We start from the raw sequence: 7,579 nt of genomic DNA on the forward strand, positions 1-7,579 counted from the left end.
TGTGTGTGTGTGCGTGTATATATATATCTCAAAAATAGAATAATAAATAAAAATATGAAAGATCAAAATATGCATAAATCATATGTCAATACTGTGAAAAATATGACTTCTACATATTTTACATCTCTTTTGTATTTTTATTTATTATTTATACTTATTTTCTGGATAGTGAGTTATGATTCATTATTTACACATGTATTTGCATGTCTTTGTATTGGAATTAATTTATACAGCTTTGGTTATGTATGTATTTTCTTATCAAAGATACTGGGTTGGGTGAAGTTCTAGATGTTCTGAGTGTGTTCTATACTACTTCTATACTACTACTTATGTTTTGATATAAAAAAAATAAAGTTGGCTTTGGCATGTACATAAAAAAGGAGCTGATTGCAAATTCTTACAACTTCCATTGGCTACAAAGTTATCAGAAACCACAACATAATACATGATTTAAGTTGAATTGTGCAAATGATAATCTGATCTTGCTCATTTAAGTGAAGTGAATTATTCAAATAAAGAACATCTACTAAATAAAGCATCTGTCACAATTTGTATGTCTGCTAACTTCTACCTTCATGGAAAAAGTTGCCAGAATGCAGACACATTTTTCTCAGAACTCCATTTGGCAACACATATGTGGAATACTTCTCACCTTAACAAACCTATGAAGAACAAAATCAGAAATCATCGTGTTTTATTGAGAGACAGAGACTGGTTAGCCTTATGTATGCTGCAATGAAAGACTCAGTGACGCATCACAGATACACATGGTAAAATGGCTAAATAATTCCATGTACAAAATTACATTTTAATAAGTAATGAATGTACAGTGTCACAGATGTTTTTTTTTAAAGTTAATAGTTAACAGTTCGTTTTGAACCCTGTGCTTATCTAATGAATAAAGAGTATACAGATATTGTAATAATTCTCTGTCCTGTTTCTTGATAAATAGTGTCTATCATGCTTTTAGCTCACAGTATTCATGCAGGACCTGTGACAGACTGTGTGTGACTGTCTTTGACTCCTGGAAGCTGGAGTGCATCACAGCCTTTTAACCATACCGTATGACTGAACTGAACATCCACTCTTGTACCTCTGAGAGCGTTTCATACACTCTTGTGTGCGTTTGTGTGACAGACATTGAAAGAGAAAGAGCCAAACTGAGGGACAGAAGAGAAAAGAGCTGATTATGTAACACATAATGTCGTCCTTTCCTAACCAGAGAGCACTTGCAATCCAGTCATTCAGAGATGTTCTCTGCTGGTTCAGTAGTTTTTAGTGCTTTTATTCATCAGTGTTGGGGAGTAATTAGCTGGAAATAGTGATACTTGTAACTCATTACTTTGTAAAGTTACCCTCAGTGTCCACTACACAACCTGACAACAGCTCATCTGTTTTAAAAATAGTGCTGCTTTTTCTGTAATATGCTTTTTTTATCCAGTTGCAGTATATTACTGTGCATTGCTGTTTTTAGTGCTATATTGTAGCACAAGTAGATTTACAGCAAGGCAAACTGAGATGATTATGAGACGCACTCCCCTGAACTGACCTTTAGCCAGTTTTAGTGAAATGTTTCATATTGAAGTCACATTTTAGTTTAGTTTCAGTTTTTCACATTAGCTTACCTGGTTTGTTATTCATCTGGTCAAGTTTAATGCTGTCTTATAAATTATGGCGATTCAAATAATTTATATCAAGAAATTGAGGTCAAATAATTTATGTTCAAGAGGTATGGGTCGGTTAGAATTTTTTTATATGTTTCTTAAAGAAACTAATAGTTTAATTAATCAAATATGCATTAAATTGATCAAACTTGAAAATAAAGCCTTGTTACAAAACAATCTTACAGCATTCTATTTCAAATATTTTTTTGTTCTTCTTATTCTTCTTTTTTCTTTTCTTTTTGCTGTTTTCATCAAAGAAACCTGAAAAATATGTCACCATTTCCACAAAAATATTAAGCAGCACAACTGTTTGTGCTGTGTTATGGTTAGTAACAGGTTAATGGTAAGACCTGCTGGGCATTACTGCCTGACGCACCTCTGCCCAGCCGCAGTGTCATCAGCTGGGAGCCACCCTTCACCTCGCGGCTGGGAGAGACGTCCCTGTCCAGTGCCCCACCACCCAGAACATCTCAGGGTGGTGGGGCAGTGGACATGGACGTCTCCCTGCCGCTCTCTGCGGCTGGACTTATATCTCAGGTCCTTATGCCTTGAGGCTTCTCCTCACCCCAGCTCTTATCATACCTCTTCAGCTAAAGCCAAAAGCTTCCTTTCTCTGCCTTTTCGGCAAGGTCTCTCATGGCTTTCCTGACCTCACCAGAGCTGAAGCCGATGTCTCTCGGGAAGCAGCTGGTCGACTGGGCAACAAAGCCACGGCAGCCTATCTCCAATGGATAAGTCGTTGCTCTCCATCCTTTTCCCTGGCATTCCACTACCAGGCCGGTGTACCGTGACTTGTTCCGCTCGTACGCTTCCTGAACTGCATCCTCCCAGGGCACTGTCAGTTCCACTAGCACCACCCGTTTTCTCATCTCGGACCATGCCACAAGGTCCACACTCAATGTGGTTTGCGCGATAGAAGCAGGGAACTGAAGCCGCCTGTGCAGGTCTACTCGTAATGACCAGTCCCTTCAACTAGCCAGGATTGATACCTTTTCTTTAGGAGGGCATTTCTGCACTAACTGACCTGCTGTTAAAAATTGGACAGGCTTAACTCTTTAGTTCACCCAAAAATAAAAATTCTGTCATTAATTACTCACCCTCATGTCGTTCCAAACCCGTAAGACGTTTGTTCATCTTCGGAACACAAATTAAGATATTTTTGATGGAATCTGAGAGCTCTCTGACCCTCCATAGACAACAACGATATTAACACAATCAATGCACAGAAACGTAGCAAGGACATCGGTAAAATAGTCCATGTGACATCAGGGGTTCAACCGTAATTTTACGAAGCCACGAGAATACTTTTTGTGCGCAAAGAAAACAATAATAACATAACTTATTTAGCAGTTTTTCTCCCCAGTACCCCAGAACGTAATCAACGTAATCAGCGTTGTTTATGTTCAGTAGACAGCGTGCGCATGCTGAACGTAACATTTTAAAAAGTTATGTATTTATGTAGCTTCTTTTAGTTAGTAGTTTGTAGGGTAGCTAGCTACTTCTTCAAGAGAGTAGCTTCACAAGTTGAGCTGTTTTAAATTATCACAAGCCTGTAACTTAGCAAGCTACAGTTTCACTGACTGTTATTGATGGATTTCTCATTTAATTGCATTTTAGTTCTAGTCAAAATACTGTCTTTTGAAGTTTGTTAGTTTTAGTCCTGCTTCAAAACAACCTTAATCATATTGGCCATGTTGATCTGTAGAGTTTAATCCAATCTGTTCCTCGAGTTGTTTTTCAGAGATGTAGTGTTATGAAACCGTAAGTGAGCCCTCACATTAAAAACGCTTCACCGCTGTGTTCATGATGGGGATTGAATAGCACATCCTCATTGATCACCAGTGGACTGCATCTAATTTATGTTTTTTCTCTTTTGTTTTTGATAATGCAAGAACATGTTGTCCTAGTATTTTGCCATCAAAAATAAATTTTTGATTTGTTATCTTGATTTTGCTTTAGAAATACATCAACAAATCACACTGCTCTGCAAGAATGAGTTCTCAGGAGAAACACAGTTGGGAAGAAAAGCTGTTTGCCAGCTGTAGGCCTCAGATTACTTCTTTAGATATGCGACGCTTCAATGACTTTGAACCAAAGTAAATGATAAGGATGTAAAGCCGACAGTGAAAAATGTCGTTGACACTGGAAAAATGTTAAATTAATGGAGCACAGAAAATGTGTACTAAGTGCCGGCGGAGAAATGGCAAAGCTTTTGGTCACCGTTTAAAACTGTGTGTGTATGCATCAAGTTGTTGTAGGAACATTTTTATTGTTTCTCAATCTCATTCACCCTCTCTCTCCTCAGTAGTTCATTGTCGGTCTTCACTAATACTACACTACCATTCAAAAAACTCTCCAAGGCTGCATTTATTTGATCAAAAATGCAGTAAAAACAGCAATACTGTGAAATATTATTACAATTTAACAGCTGTTTGCTCTGTAAAATATTTTCAGCAGCCATTTCTCCAGTCCTCAGTGTCATATGATCCTTCAGAAATCATTCTAGAATGATGATTTGAAACATTTCTTATTATTATCAATGTTGAAAACAGTTGTGCTGCTTAATATTTTTGTGGAAACCATAGTACATTTGTCAGGATTATTTGATGAATAGAAAGTTCAAATGAACAGCATTTATTTGAAATATAAATCTTTAGTAACATTATACATTTCTTTACTGTCACTTTTGATCAATATAATAAATCCTTGCTGAATGAAAGTCTTATTTCTTTAAATAAAAACCTTACTGACCCAAGACTTTTGTTAATTATAGTGTCAATTAATAATAAAAAGATCAATGTAGGTTATATTTAAAAATAAAATATAAAGAAAAAGGTAACGCTCTCAACTGCTCCTTTTATCGTTTTAGACCAGAAATATTTTGATGGAATATTTACATGACAGTAAAGAAATCTGGGATAGAAGGAGCAGTTGGACACGAAAGAACATCACCTTTTAATGTGTTACTGTTTGTGTCTCTTCACTGGTGGTCAGATTTCTGTCTTTGACACACACATCAGCCGTAAAGAGCTCACGTTACGTACTTAAAAGAAGTACTAAGACTGTCATACTAACACAGAGATTTAACTCACGTACACAAAGACACACATCAACATTAAAACATCTAATCTGGAATATTTACACCAATACACGCGTACCTCTGTGTCTGACGTTTTAGATGCTCAACAGATGAGTTATATCAGTGAGGTTTGGTACATAGCGTGACTTTGGCGAGACTCACAGTCCAGGAATGTTCCTTGCTAATGAATTCTGTCATCGTAGCGTGTGTGTGTGTGTATGTGTGTGTGTGTTTGGTTTGGTTTGGTTTTTAATTTTCATACATCTACATTCTACCTAAAAGCACAAACTCAGGCTCAGGTACTCGTATCCAGTTTCATCTCATACTCATCTTCATATAACAGCTATCACTAATGTAGTAATTTTAGGTAGAATGTAGGTCAACAACATGGAGATACACTTTTAAATGTCCCCAAAATAAAGCATATTCCACGGAATTGTGCACATACATGTTTGGAATAGCATACAATCAATTATCTTTGCTATTTATGCAGTATGTAGTATGTATAGTATTTATTGTATTTACATACTAGTTGGAACACTGTGCTAGATTTGTATCCAACAATGCAGAGCACAATAATCAATAACTGGATGCAGTGTGACAGTCATGGTTAGTGACAATTATGTAACATACTACTAGTGTGTAGTTCATACTGCGCAGTATGCAGTAAGCATTACATTAGCATCCTATTACAAACCCACCTCCACAGAGATTTTTCAGGTTCTTCATGTTCCTCACCACTTTTATATTTATTTAGTAGATTTTTTGGGCCAGTTTAGCTGTATTCAGCTCTGTTTAAAATACTTAGTATGTTTAAATCTGTTCGACTGAATCCTGCAAATTTTGTTTTATAATCAAACTGCAGACACCAGTACAATCCAGGAAATCACATGAGTCACTCAATTCAAGAATAATAAGCCTTTTTGATATCCTTTTTTGTGTTTTCCTTTTTTAGCATACTACAGTGGGTACGGAAAGTATTCAGACCCCCTTAAATTTTTCACTCTTTGTTATATTGCAGCCATTTGCTAAAATCATTTAAGTAATTTTTTTTTCCTCATTAATGTACACACAGCACCCCATATTGACAGAAAAACACAGAATTGTTGACATTTTTGCAAATTTATTAAAAAAGAAAAACTGAAAAATGCTCAGTATTTAGTAGAAGCACCCTTTTGATCTAATACAGCCATGAGTCTTTGGGAAAGATGCAACAAGTTTTTCACACATGGATTTGGGGATCCTCTGCCATTCCCTCTTGCAGATCCACTCCAGTTCTGTCAGGTTGGATGGTAAACGTTGGTGGACAGCCATTTTTAGGTCTCTCCAGAGATGCTCAATTGAGTTTAAGTCAGGGCTCTGGCTGGGCCATTCAAGAACAGTCACAGAGTTGTTGTGAAGCCACTCCTTCGTTATTTTAGCTGTGTGCTTAGGGTCATTGTCTTGTTGGAAGGTAAACCTTAGTTCCAGTCTGAGGTCCTGAGCACTCTGGAGAAGGTTTTCGTCCAGGATATCCCTGTACTTGGCCGCATTCATCTTTCCCTCGATTGCAACCAGTCGTCCTGTCCCTGCAGCTGAAAAACACCCCCACAGCATGATGCTGCCACCACCATGCTTCACTGTTGGGACTGTATTGGACAGGTGATGAGCAGTGCCTGGTTTTCTCCACACATACCGCTTAGAATTAAGGCCAAAAAGTTCTATCTTGGTCTCATCAGACCAGAGAATCTTATTTCTCACCATCTTGGAGTCCTTCAGGTGTTTTTTTAGCAAACTCCATGCGGGCTTTCATGTGTCTTGAACTGAGGAGAGGCTTCCGTCGGGCCACTCTGCCATAAAGCCCCGACTGGTGGAGGGCTGCAGTGATGGTTGACTTTCTACAACTTTCTCCCATCTCCCGACTGCATCTCTGGAGCTCAGCCACAGTGATCTTTGGGTTCTTCTTTACCTCTCTCACCAAGGCTCTTCTCCCCCGATAGCTCAGTTTGGCCGGACAGCCAGCTCTAGGAAGGGTTCTGGTCATCCCAAACGTCTTCCATTTAAGGATTATGGAGGCCACCGTGCTCTTAGGAACCTTAAGTGCAGCAGAAAGTTTTTTGTAACCTTGGCCAGATCTGTGCCTTGCCACAATTCTGTCTCTGAGCTCTTCAGGCAATTCCTTTGACCTCATGATTCTCATTTGCTCTGACATGCACTGTGAGCTGTAAGGTCTTATATAGACAGGTGTGTGGCTTTCCTAATCAAGTCCAATCAGTATAATCAAACACAGCTGGACTCAAATGAAGGTGTAGAACCATCTCAAGGATGATCAGAACAAATGGACAGCACCTGAGTTAAATATATGAGTGTCACAGCAAAGGGTCCGAATACTTAGGACCATGTGATATTTCAGTTTTTCATTTTTAATAAATCTGCAAAAATGTCAACAATTCTGTGTTTTTCTGTCAATATGGGGTGCTATGTGTACATTAATGAGGAAAAAAAATTAACTTAAATGATTTTAGCAAATGGCTGCAATATAACAAAGAGTGAAAAATGTAAGGGGGTCTGAATACTTTCCGTACCCACTGTATATACACACATTTAAGAAAATAAAAGAAATTAAATAAAAATGACAAATGCATTCAACAACATTTCAAAACTAAACATTTAAATGAAAACAAAAAAATAAAGCTAAAAACAATTCAAAATATTAAAGAACAAAAGGTATAAGAGTATAATAATGATTCTAACATAACACTAAGCCAAACACCAAAAAAACAACTACATATGTGTATGTACAGCCACACACATATACATGTACATATATATAAATACATTAAATATATATATATAT

The 7,579-nt window shown here is 37.4% G+C and overlaps 1 protein-coding gene across 1 annotated transcript in view; it reads left to right on the forward strand.

Annotated features, from left to right (window-relative positions):
- The window catches only part of LOC107755248 (sec1 family domain-containing protein 2-like), a 141,578-nt gene that overhangs the window by 113,045 nt on the left and 20,954 nt on the right, over positions 1-7,579 (forward strand). The gene's annotated exons all lie outside the window — the stretch shown is intronic.

The sequence above is a fragment of the Sinocyclocheilus rhinocerous genome, unplaced genomic scaffold (genome assembly GCF_001515625.1).
Source record: "Sinocyclocheilus rhinocerous isolate Xijiao unplaced genomic scaffold, SAMN03320098_v1.1 scaffold562, whole genome shotgun sequence".
In the NCBI taxonomy this organism is placed as follows: Eukaryota; Metazoa; Chordata; class Actinopteri; order Cypriniformes; family Cyprinidae; genus Sinocyclocheilus; species Sinocyclocheilus rhinocerous.